We start from the raw sequence: 13,298 nt of genomic DNA on the forward strand, positions 1-13,298 counted from the left end.
AAAGAGGTCAAAGTAGAGACTATAAACCTGACGTTGGTGCACTGAGGCCCACACTGTCAAGTGCACTCTCTCAGCTGTAAGCAGCAGCACACCCTTCGCCAATGTCAACAGCAGAGAGCAGACACAGACCGGTTCCTACACGACAGTCACTGTGTTAAAAAACCAACTATGCCCCCCTTCTCCTTTCATATCCTGGACTCCACAGACTCAATGTCCAGATCCTCCCTCGAGCATTTAACTGTCTCCCCAGTCTTTTGAGTTCTCTCTACAGAAACAAAGCAGAACACAGAACCTCTTTACTGGTTGGTGGCTTGACACAGCAGCAGGGACGGCCACAGCTAAACCTGTTCCTGACAGTAGTTCTGGCTAAAGCAGAAATGGCTTCTCATTCCCAACACTGTAGAGGTAGAAAGTCCAGGGTAACTAGACACAAGATAAGGGGCCAGCAACACCATTCTGAATAACAAGGCTAGTGAAGAGGAATCCATATATCCTGCTCCACTCAAAGGGCGCAGTATGTACAGGAAGAGGGAAGTCAGCCAGTTCAGCCCAGTGATGATTGGCATCCCAGTCATCTCATTCAATCAGAAGCTCAAACTGCTCAGCAGCTTCAAATTCAGCATTCATGGCCACAGCCCACTTATCCAGCTCTGACTTCGTGATCTCAGGAACCTTCTTCTTTCGTTTCTCTTTCACAATTGGGGGAGAGATTCCAGGGAGCGTTCTATCTGGAACCAAGTGTTTCACAGGCACCTTTGGGGTCTCCATTAACTTTGAACGCACGACAGGTGAGACTCCAGGCAAGTCTTCAGGTCTCTCAAAGCCAAAGAAGGATCGGCGGCCGGGGGTGGAGGTTGAGGCACAATGGAGGCTCTGTAGCCGACTGTAGGACCGCCTGACTTTCTGAGACATTTCCAAATCTCTGATGTCCGGCTCCACTTCTCTAGAGTTAGACTTAACATTCTGAGCGCACAGCACGGGGGTGCTGGAGGGAGTGCCAGGGACGCTACACGTCTTGAAGAGGTCCTCCTTAGTGGGCACCTTGAGCGGAGGGTTGTTCTCTTTTTCTAAGATAAAAGAGATCCTAGGACTCCTGCGAACTGGTGTGTGAACATCTGGGACCTCTACTGCACGAGGTACAATCTTCTTCAAGATGATGGCTTTTCTGACTGGAGCTGCTGGAGTTGTTCTGGTCCACGTGTGTCCTCATGACTGTTCTCTCCTCTCGACCTCAAGGGGAAACTACCTGGTCCCTCCACACCTCCCCCTCTCCTAATTCTTTCTCTAAGGTCTCTTTGAGACTCCGCAGATTGTTTTTCTATACAAGAATTTACATAATCTATTAAGAAGGTTTAGCATAGTTTAAGTAGTCATAACTTTTCAACGAATTTTTAGTTTGTTCCCTCACAGCAATAGTCCCTCAAAAATTTGTAATACATTGTTATAATTTCCTTAATCATGGCACATATTATAGAAAATAAAATTTACATATTTTGTTACCTTTTGTCAAATAACCTATTTTTTATTTGTTCTTATATTTTTAAGTTTTTAGTCAGAATATTTATTTTATTTATAATTTAGAAAACATACATATTTAGATGTTTCTAGATGATATAATTCATTAAGTAAGGACATTTTTGTCTAGTGATTAAAATGATTAGAGTACTTGTTTGATATTAACTGCTGAATTGTATAAGCTTCTTTATTATTATTTTTTTTATTAACTTGAGTATTTCTTATATACATTTCGAGTGTTATTCCCTTTCCCGGTTTCCAGGCAAACATACCCTCCCCATCCCCTTCTTTATGGGTGTTCCCCTCCCCATCCTCCCCGCATTGTCGCCCTCCCCCCAACAATCACGTTCACTGGGGGTTCAGTTTTAGCAGGACCAAGGGCTTCCCCTTCCACTGGTGCTCTTACTAGGATATTCATTGCTACCTATGAGGTCAGAGTCCAGGGTCAGTCCATGTATAGTCTTTAGGTAGTGGCTTAGTCCCTGGAAGCTCTGGTTGCTTGGCATTGTTGTACATATGGGGTCTCGAGCCCCTTCAAGCTCTTCCAGTTCTTTCTCTGATTCCTTCAACGGGGGTCCTATTCTCAGTTCAGTGGTTTGCTGCTGGCATACGCCTCTGTGTTTGCTGTATTCTGGCTGTGTCTCTCAGGAGCGATCTACATCCGGCTCCTGTCGGCATGCACTTCTTTGCTTCATCCATCTTGTCTAATTGGATGGCTGTATATGCATGGGCCACATGTGGGGCAGGCTCTGAATGGGTGTTCCTTCTGTGTCTGTTTTAATCTTTGCCTCTCTATTCCCTGCCAAGGGTATTCTTGTTCCCCTTTTAAAGAAGGAGTGAAGCATTCACATTTTGATCATCCGTCTTGAGTTTCATTTGTTCTAGGCATCTAGGGTAATTCAAGCATTTGGGCTAATAGCCACTTATCAATGAGTGCATACCATGTGTGTTTTTCTGTGATTGGGTTACCTCACTCAGGATGATATTTTCCAGTTCCAACCATTTGCCTACGAATTTCATAAAGACATTGTTTTTGATAGCTGAGTAATATTCCATTGAGTAGATGTACCACATTTTCTGTATCCATTCCTCTGTTGAAGGGCATCTGGGTTCTTTCCAGCTTCTGGCTATTATAAATAAGGCTGCGATGAACATAGTGGAGCACGTGTCTTTTTTATATGTTGGGGCATCTTTTGGGTATATGCCAAAGAGAGGTATAGCTGGATCCTCAGGCAGTTCAATGTCCAATTTTCTGAGGAACCTCCAGACTGATTTCCAGAATGGCTGTACCAGTCTGCAATCCCACCAACAACGGAGGAGTGTTCCTCTTTCTCCACATCCTCTCCAGCATCTGCTGTCACCTTAGTTTTTGATCTTAGCCATTCTCACTGGTGTGAGGTGAAATCTCAGGGTTGTTTTGATTTGCATTTCCCTTATGACTAAAGATGTTGAACATTTCTTTAGGTGTTTCTCAGTCATTCGGCATTCCTCAGCTGTGAATTCTTTGTTTAGCTCTGAACCCCATTTTTTTTTTTTGGTTCTTTTTTTTTTTCGGAGCTGGGGACCGAGCCCAGGGCCTTGCGCTTCCTAGGTAAGCGCTCTACCACTGAGATAAATCCCCAACCCCATGAACCCCATTTTTTAATAGGGTTATTTGTCTCCCTGCGGTCTAACTTCTTGAGTTCTTTGTATATTTTGGATATAAGGCCTCTATCTGTTGTAGGATTGGTAAAGATCTTTTCCCAATCTGTTGGTTGCCGTTTTGTCCAAACCACAGTGTCCTTTGCCTTACAGAAGCTTTGCAGTTTTATGAGATCCCATTTGTCCATTCTTGATCTTAGAGTATAAGCCATTGGTGTTTTGTTCAGGAAATTTTTTCCAGTGCCCATGTGTTCCAGATGCTTCCCTAGTTTTTCTTCTATTAGTTTGAGTGTATCTGGTTTGATGTGGAGGTCCTTGATCCACTTGGACTTAAGCTTTGTACAGGGTGATAAGCATGGATCGATCTGCATTCTTCTACATATTGACCTCCAGTTGAACCAGCACCATTTGCTGAAAATGCTATCTTTTTTCCATTGGATGGTTTTGGCTCCTTTGTCAAAAATCAAGTGATCATAGGTGTGTGGGTTCATTTCTGGGTCTTCAATTCTGTTCCATTGGTCTATCTGTATGTCTCTGTACCAATACCATGCAGTTTTTATCACTATTGCTCTGTAATACTGCTTGAGTTCAGGGATAGTGATTCCCCCTGAAGTCCTTTTATTGTTGAGGATAGTTTTAGCTATCCTGGGTTTTTTGTTATTCCAGATGAATTTGCAAATTGTTCTGTCTAACTCTTTGAAGGATTGGATTGGTATTTTGATGGGGATTGCATTGAATCTGTAGATCGCTTTTGGTAAAATGGCCATGTTTACTATATTAATCCTAGCAATCCATGTGCATGGGAGATCTTTCCATCTTCTGAGGACTTCTTCAGTTTCTTTCTTCAGAGTCTTGAAGTTCTTTTTGTACAGATCTTTTACTTGCTTGGTTAAAGTCACACCGAGGTACTTTATATTATTTGGGTCTATTATGAAGGTTGTCATTTCCCTAATTTCTTTCTCAGCTTGTTTCTCTTTTGTGTAGAGGAAGGCTACTGATTTATTTGAGTTAATTTTATACCCAGCCACTTTGCTGAAGTTGTTTATCAGCTTTAGTAGTTCTCTGGTGGAACTTTTGGGATCACTTAAATATACTATCATATCATCTGCAAATAGTGATATTTTGACTTCTTCTTTTCCGATCTGTATCCCCTTGACCTCCTTTTGTTGTCTGATTGCTCTGGCTAGAACTGTAGGATTGGTAAAGATCTTTTCCCAATCTGTTGGTTGCCGTTTTGTTCTAACCACAGTGTCCTTTGCCTTACAGAAGCTTTGCAGTTTTATGAGATACTATATTGAATAAGTAGGGAGAGAGTGGGCAGCCTTGTCTAGTCCCTGATTTTAGTGGGATTGCTTCAAGTTTCTCTCCATTTAGTTTAATGTTAGCAACTGGTTTGCTGTATATGGCTTTTACCATGTTTAGGTATGGGCCTTGAATTCCTATTCTTTCCAGGACTTTTATCATGAAGGGGTGTTGAATTTTGTCAAATGCTTTCTCAGCATCTAATGAAATGATCATGTGGTTTTGTTCTTTCAGTTTGTTTATATAATGGATCACGTTGATGGCTTTCCGTATATTAAACCATCCCTGCATGCCTGGGATGAAGCCTACTTGATCATGGTGGATGATTGTTTTGATGTGCTCTTGGATTCGGTTTGCCAGAATTCTATTGAGTATTTTTGGGTCGATATTCATAAGGGAAATTGGTCTGAAGTTCTCTTTCTTTGTTGGGTCTTTGTGTGGTTTAGGTATAAGAGTAATTGTGGCTTCATAGAAGGAATTCGGTAGGGCTCCATCTGTTTCAATTTTGTGGAATAGTTTGGATAGTATTGGTATGAGGTCTTCTATGAAGGTCTGATAGAATTCTGCACTAAACCCGTCTGGACCTAGGCTCTTTTTGGTTGGGAGACCTTTAATGACTGCTTCTATTTCCTTAGGAGTTATGGGGTTGTTTAACTGGTTTATCTGTTCCTGATTTAACTTTGGTACCTGGTATCTGTCTAGGAAATTGTCCATTTCCTGCAGATTTTTAAGTTTTGTTGAATATAGGCTTTTATAGTAAGATCTGATGATTTTTTGAATTTCCTCTGAATCTGTAGTTATGTCTCCCTTTTCATTTCTGATTTTGTTAATTTGGATACACTCTCTGTGTCCTCTCGTTAGTCTGGCTAAGGGTTTATCTATCTTGTTGATTTTCTCAAAGAACCAACTTTTGGTTCTGTTGATTCTTTCTATGGTCCTTTTTGTTTCTACTTGGTTGATTTCAGCTCTGAGTTTGATTATTTCCTGCATTCTACTCCTCCTGGGTGTATTTGCTTCTTTTTGTTCTAGAGCTTTTAGGTGTGCTGTCAAGCTGCTGACATATGCTCTTTCCTGTTTCTTTCTGCAGGCACTCAGCGCTATGAGTTTTCTCTTAGCATAGCTTTCATTGTGTCCCATAAGTTTGGGTATGTTGTACCTTCATTTTCATTAAATTCTAAAAAGTCTTTAATTTCTTTCTTTATTTCTTCCTTGACCAGGTTATCATTGAGTAGAGCATTGTTCAATTTCCACGTATATGTGGGCGTTCTTCCCTTATTGTTATTGAAGACCAGTTTTAGGCCGTGGTGGTCCGATAGCACGCATGGGATTATTTCTATCTTTCTGTACCTTTTGAGGCCCGTTTTTTGACCAATTATATGGTCAATTTTGGAGAAAGTACCATGAGGAGCTGAGAAGAAGGTATATCCTTTTGCTTTAGGGTAGAATGTTCTATAAATATCTGTTAAGTCCATTTGGCTCATGACTTCTCTTAGTCTGTCTACGTCTCTGTTTAATTTCTGTTTCCATGATCTGTCCATTGATGAGAGTGGGGTGTTGAAGTCTCCTACTATCATTGTGTGAGGTGCAATGTGTGTTTTGAGCTTTAGTAAGGTTTCTCTTACGTATGTAGGTGCCCTTGTATTTGGGGCAAAGGTATTTAGGATTGAGAGTTCATTTTGGTGGATTTTTCCTTTGATGAATATGAAGTGTCCTTCCTTATCTTTTTTGATGACTTTTAGTTGAAAATTGGTTTTATTTGATATTAGAATGGCTACTCCAGCTTGCTTCTTCTGACCATTTGCTTGGAAAGTTGTTTTCCAGACTTTCACTCTGAGGTAGTGTCTGTCTTTGTCTCTGAGGTGTGTTTCCTGTAGGCAGCAGAATGCAGGGTCCTCGTTGCGTATCCAGTTTGTTAATCTATGTCTTTTTATTGGGGAATTGAGGTCATTGATGTTGAGAGATATTAAGGAATAGTGATTATTGCTTCCTGTTATATTCATATTTGGATATGAGGTTATGTTTTTGTGCTTTTCTTCTCTTTGTTTTGTTGCCAAGACGATTAGTTTCTTGCTTCTTCTAGGGTATAGCTTGCCTCCTTATGTTGGGCTTTACCATTTATTATCCTTTGTAGTGCTGGATTTGTAGAAAGATATTGTGTAAATTTGGTTTTGTCATGAATATCTTGGTTTCTCCATCTATGTTAATTGAGAGTTTTGCAGGATACAGTAACCTGGGCTGGCATTTGTGTTCTCTTAGGGTCTGTATGACATCTGTCCAGGATCTTCTGGCTTCCATAGTTTCTGGCGAAACGTCTGGTGTAATTCTGATAGGTCTGCCTTTATATGTTACTTGACCTTTTCCCCTTACTGCTTTTAATAATCTTTCTTTATTTTGTGCGTTTGGTGTTTTGACTATTATGTGACGGGAGGTGTTTCTTTTCTGGTCCAATCTATTTGGAGTTCTGTAGGCTTCTTGTATGCCTATGGGTATCTCTTTTTTTAGATTAGGGAAGTTTTCTTCTATGATTTTGTTGAAGATATTTACTGGTCCTTTGAGCTGGGAGTCTTCACTCTCTTCTATACCTATTATCCTTAGGTTTGATCTTCTCATTGAGTCCTGGATTTCCTGTATGTTTTGGACCAGTAGCTTTTTCCGCTTTACATTATCTTTGACAGTTGAGTCGATGATTTCTATGGAATCTTCTGCTCCTGAGATTCTCTCTTCCATCTCTTGTATTCTGTTGGTGAAGCTTGTATCTACAGCTCCTTGTCTCTTCTTTTGGTTTTCTATATCCAGGGTTGTTTCCATGTGTTCTTTCTTGATTGCTTCTATTTCCATTTTTAATTCCTTCAACTGTTTGATTGTGTTTTCCTGGAATTCTTTCAGGGATTTTTGTGACTCCTCTCTATGGGCTTCTACTTGTTTATTTATGATTTCCTGGAATTTTTTCAGGGAATTTTGCGATTCCTCTCTGTAGCCTTCTACTTGTTCTCTATGGGAGTTCTTCACGTCTTTCTTGAAGTCCTCCAGCATCATGATCAAATATAATTTTGAAACTAGATCTTGCTTTTCTGGTGTGTTTGGATATTCCGTGTTTGCTTTGGTGGGAGAATTGGGCTCCGATGATGCCATGTAGTCTTGGTTTCTGTTGCTTGGGTTCCTGCGCTTGCCTCTCGCCATCAGATTATCTCTAGTGTTACTTTGTTCTGCTATTTCTGACAGTGGCTAGACTGTCCTATAAGCCAGTGTGTCAGGAGTGCTGTAGACCTGTTTTCCTGTTTTCTTTCAGCCAGTTATGGGGACAGAGTGTTCTGCTTTCAGGCGTGTAGTTTTTCCTATCTACAGGCCTTCAGCTGTTCCTGTGGGCCTGTGTCTGGTGTTCACCAGGCAGGTCACTTGCAGCAGAAAAGTTGGTCTTACCTGTGGTCCTGAGGCTCAAGTTTGCTCGTGGGGTGCTGCCTACGAGCTCTCCTCGGCAGAGGCAACCAGGAAGATCTGTGCCGCCCTTTCCGGGAGCCTCCGTGCACCAGGGTCCAGATGGCGTTTGGTGTTTTCCTCTGGCGTCAGAGATGTGTGCAGAGTGCAGTCTCTTCTCGTTTCCCAGGCGTGTCTGCCTCTCTGTAGGTTTAGCTCTCCCTCCCAAGGGATTTAGGTGCAGAGAACTGTTTATCTGGTCTGTCCCTTCAGGTTCTGGCGGTGTCTCAGGCGCAGGGGTCCTGCCGGTCCTGGGCCCTCCCCCATGGGAACCCAGAGGCCGTATACAGTTTCCTCTTGGGCCAGGGATGTGGGCAGGGGTGGGCAGTGTTGGTGGTCTCTTCTGCTCTGCAGCCTCAGGAGTGCCCACCTGACCAGGCGGTGAGGTCTCTCTCCCATGGGGTTTGGGAGCAGAGAGCTGCCTGGGGCCGGGATCTGCGGGTTTGGGACTCCCGGTAAACACCTATTTATTTCATATCACCCTTCCAACCATTATTCCTCTCTAATCCCTTCTGACCTACCAACAATAGGTAGGAGAGAAAGAAGGCTGATTAGGGGTGTTGGGTTTTGTCTTAGGGTTTCCATTGCTATGAAGAGACATTATGATCAAGACAACTCTTATAAAGGACATTTTTTTTTGGTTCTTTTTTTCGGAGCTGGGGACCGAACCCAGGGCCTTGCGCTTCCTAGGTAAGCACTCTACCACTGAGCTAAATCCCCAGCCCCTATAAAAGATATTTAATTGGGGCTGGCTCACAGGTTCTGAGGCTCAGTCCATTATCACCAAGGTGGGAAGCATGGCAGCATCCAGGCAGATGTGGGATTGGAAGAGCCAAAAATTCTACATCTTGACCCAAAGGCACGGAGGAGAAGACAACTGTCTTCCAGGCAGTTAGGAGGAGGGTCCTAAAGCCCACCCCCACAGTGATACACTTCCCATTTATGTTCTCTCCAGAGTACCCAGAATTCAACTATCTGCAGCTGGCAAAAAACATACTCCTAGAGCACAAGACAATCATAGCTTACAGCTGTGGACAAACTGAAGCAGCCTCATATCCCATCCCTGGGATTAAAACATATTCACCTATCATACCTGGTTTTTAAAGAAATCAAAACTCTCACTAAAATGAAGCCTTGAATGCAGATGTTGGAGTTAAGATAAAAAATATTCGGCACTCTGTTTCCTAGCCCGCCCTTTGCTTTCACAATATCCACGGTGACTGCACCAGTTCGAGCGCCTTTAAAGGCCACACGCACGGCAGCCGCTGCTATAAAATGTTCTGGGTGACACAGCTGCAGAAGTGTTTGGTGTTTTGACTATTATGTGACGGGAGGAGTTTCTTTTCTGGTCCAATCTATTTGGAGTTCTGTAGGCTTCTTGTATACTTATGGTTATCTCTTTCTTTAGGTTAGGGAAGTTTTCTTCTATGATTTTGTTGAAGATACTTACTGGTCCTTTGAGCTGGGAGTCTTCACTCTCTTCTATACTTATTATCCTTAGGTTTGATCTTCTCATTGAGTCCTGAATTTCCTGTATGTTTTGGACCAGTAGATTTTTCTGCTTTACATTATCTTTGACAGTTGAGTCGATGATTTCTATGGAATCTTCTGCTCCTGAGATTCTCTCTTCCATCTCTTGTATTCTGTTGGTGAAGCTTGTATCTACAGCTCCTTGTCTCTTCTTTTGGTTTTCTATATCCAGGGTTGTTTCCATGTGTTCTTTCTTGATTGCTTCTATTTCCATTTTTAATTCCTTCAACTGTTTGATTGTGTTTTCCTGGAATTCTTTCAGGGATTTTTGTGACTCCTCTCTATGGGCTTCTACTTGTTTATTTATGTTTTCCTGGAATTCTTTTAGGGATTTTTGCGATTCCTCTCTGTAGGCTTCTACTTGTTCTCTATGGGAGTTCTTCACATCTTTCTTGAAGTCCTCCAGCATCATGATCAAATATAATTTTGAAACTAGATCTTGCTTTTCTTGTGTGTTTGGATATTCCGTGTTTGCTTTGGTGGGAGAATTGGGCTCCGATGATGCCATGTAGTCTTGGTTTCTGTTGCTTGGGTTCCTGCGCTTGCCTCTCGCCATCAGATTATCTCTAGTGTTAATCAACCAAGTAAAAGATCTGTACAATAAGAATTTCAAGACTCTGATGAAAGAAATTGAAGAAGACCTCAGAAGATGGAAAGATCTCCCATGCACATGGAGTGGCAGGCTTAATATAGTAAAAATGGCCATTTTACCAAAAGCGATCTACAGATTCAATGCAATCCCCATCAAAATACCAATCCAATCCTTCAAAGAGTCAGACAGAACAATTTGCAAATTCATCTGGAATAACAAAAAACCCAGGATAGCTAAAACTATCCTCAACAATAAAAGGACTTCAGGGGGAATCACTATCCCTGAACTCTAGCAGTATTACAGAGCAATAGTGATAAAAACTGCATGGTATTGGTACAGAGACAGACAGATAGACCAATGGAACAGAATTGAAGACCCAGAAATGAACCCACACACCTATGATCACTTGATTTTTGACAAAGGAGCCAAAACCATCCAATGGAAAAAAGATAGCATTTTCAGCAAATGGTGGTGGTTCAACTGGAGGTCAACATGTAGAAGAATGCAGATCGATCCATGCTTATCACCCTGTACAAAGCTTAAGTCCAAGTGGATCAAGGACCTCCACATCAAACCAGACACACTCAAACTAATAGAAGAAAAACTAGGGAAGCATCTGGAACACATGGGCACTGGAAAAAATTTCCTGAACAAAACACCAATGGCTTATGCTCTAAGATCAAGAATGGACAAATGGGATCTCATAAAACTGCAAAGCTTCTGTAAGGCAAAGGACACTGTGGTTAGGACAAAACGGCAACCAACAGATTGGGAAAAGATCTTTACCAATCCTACAACAGATAGAGGCCTTATATCCAAAATATACAAAGAACTCAAGAAGTTAGACCGCAGGGAGACAAATAACCCTATTAAAAAATGGGGGTCAGAGCTAAACAAAGAATTCATAGCTGAGGAATGCCGAATGACTGAGAAACACCTAAAGAAATGTTCAACATCTTTGGTCATAAGGGAAATGCAAATCAAAACAACCCTGAGATTTCACCTCACACCAGTGAGAATGGCTAAGATCAAAAACTCAGTTGACAGCAGATGCTGGCGAGGATGTGGAGAAATAGGAACACTCCTCCATTGTTGGTGGGATTGCAGACTGGTACAACCATTCTGGAAATCAGTCTGGAGGTTCCTCAGAAAATTGGACATAGAACTGCCTGAGGATCCAGCTATACCTCTCTTGGGCATATACCCAAAAGATGCCCCAACATATAAAAAAGCCACGTGCTCCACTATGTTCATAGCAGCCTTATTTATAATAGCCAGAAGCTGGAAAGAACCCAGATGCCCTTCAACAGAGGAATGGATACAGAAAATGTGGTACATCTACACAATGGAATATTACTCAGCTATCAAAAACAATGGCTTTATGAAATTCGTAGGAACTGGAAAATATCATCCTGAGTGAGGTAACCCAATCAGAGGAAAACACACATGGTATGCACTCATTGATAAAGTGGCTATTAGCCCAAATGCTTGAATTTACCTAGATGCACAGAACACATGAAACTTAAGACGGATGATCAAAATGTGAATGCTTCACTCCTTCTTTAAAAGGGGAACAAGAATACCCTTGGCAGGGAATAGAGAGGCAAAGATTAAAACAGACACAGAAGGAACACCCATTCAGAGCCTGCCCCCACATGTGGCCCATACATATACAGGCATCCAATTAGACAAGATGGATGAAGCAAAGAAGTGCAGGCTGACAGAAGACGGATGTAGATAGCTCCTGAGAGACACAGCCAGAATACAGCAAATACAGAGGCGAATGCCAGTAGCAAACCACTGAACTGAGAACGGGACTCCCGTTGAAGGAATCAGAGAAAGAACTCGAAGAGCATGAAGGGGCTCGAGACCCCTTATGAACAAAAATGCCAAGCAACCAGAGCTTCCAGGGAGTGTAAGCCACTACCTAAAGATTATACATGGACTGACCCTGGATTCTGGACTCTGACCTCATAGGTAGCAATGAATATTCTAGTAAGATCACCAGTGGAAAGGGAAGCCCTTGGTCATGCTAAGAGTGAACCCCCAGTGAACGTGATTTTTGGGGGGAGGGCGGCAATGGGGGGAGGATGGGGAGGGGAACACCCATAAAGAAGGGGAGAGGGAGGGATTAGGGGGATGATTGCCCAGAAACCGGGAAAGGGAATAACACTCGAAATGTAAATAAGAAATACTCATGTTAATAATAATAATAATAATAATAATAATAATAATAATAAAAGAAGTGCGCTGCTGAGCTGCGGTAAGGAGACTCACTCCACCAGGGTGCTCCTCCCACAACCTATAGGCGCGGGACTGCTCCTGGCAAAGAGGACCAGACAGGAGCACAGCACCCGCTCAGGCCCCAGCTGGCGACATCAATTCCTACCGATTTATCGGACTTCTGCCCAGACTCTGAAATGCCAACTATGTGGAGGCCAGCAGTGGATGTCAAGGGTGGTACCATCTCTGGAAAGGAGGATGCCAACCAGGAGATGAACTCTCTGGCCTACTCTAACCTCGGGGTGAACGATCGCAAGGCAGTGACCGTCCTGTACTACCTCGGGGTCACCTCAAATGGAGCCAAAGCCAGTGGAGTGCCCACTAGCCCCTCTGGATCATCATCTCCAGCAGGCTCTCCTGCCACCCCTTCTACCCAACCCCCATCCTTCAACCTGCACCCCACCCCTCACCTGCTGGCCAGTATGCAGCCTCAGAAGCTTAATAGCCAGTACCAAGGGGCTGCAGTGATTGCTGCTCCTGCCCTTACTGCACCAAGCCAACCAGGAGAGGATGAACCCCTGCTAAACTGGGGCACTGGGATCCAGGCAGGAGAAGGGGGATCACCCGGATCAGTCTCTCCTGCTGATGCCCAGAGCCCTGCTATCATTGATTCTGACCCAGTGGATGAGGAGGTGCTGATGTCTCTGGTGGTAGAATTGGGGCTAGACCGAGCCAATGAGCTTCCTGAGCTGTGTGGCTAGAGCAGAATGAGTTTGATTTCACTGCAGATTTTCCCTCCGGCTGCTGATGCCAAGTGCCCCTAAAAAAATGAGGGGGAAAAAAAGAGTCAGCAATTCTGTTGTAAATAAAAGTTAACTTGCAAAGAAAAAAAATATTCACAAAGCAATTTGATCCAGTATTTAGATCATGTCATGACTTTGTCCTCTTCAGAGGAATGTGGACTGGCAACAGAAGGTCTTTTGGAAACTCTCCAAGCCCTGGGATACAGAGTCTTAGCTAA

At 42.8% G+C, this 13,298-nt stretch overlaps 2 pseudogenes across 1 annotated transcript; one reads left to right on the plus strand and one right to left on the minus strand.

Annotated features, from left to right (window-relative positions):
- Positions 1 to 477: 477 nt before the first annotated feature.
- Cdca5l1 (cell division cycle associated 5 like 1) lies at positions 478 to 1,191 on the minus strand (annotated as a pseudogene). The gene has a single exon (XR_015655396.1). The product of XR_015655396.1 is annotated as a cell division cycle associated 5 like 1 (transcript).
- Positions 1,192 to 12,466: 11,275 nt separating this feature from the next.
- Cited1l1 (Cbp/p300-interacting transactivator with Glu/Asp-rich carboxy-terminal domain 1 like 1) lies at positions 12,467 to 13,085 on the plus strand (annotated as a pseudogene).
- Positions 13,086 to 13,298: the final 213 nt, after the last annotated feature.

The sequence above is a fragment of the Rattus norvegicus genome, chromosome 1 (genome assembly GCF_021556685.1).
Source record: "Rattus norvegicus strain SHRSP/BbbUtx chromosome 1, alternate assembly SHRSP_T2T, whole genome shotgun sequence".
Classification (NCBI taxonomy): Eukaryota; Metazoa; Chordata; class Mammalia; order Rodentia; family Muridae; genus Rattus; species Rattus norvegicus.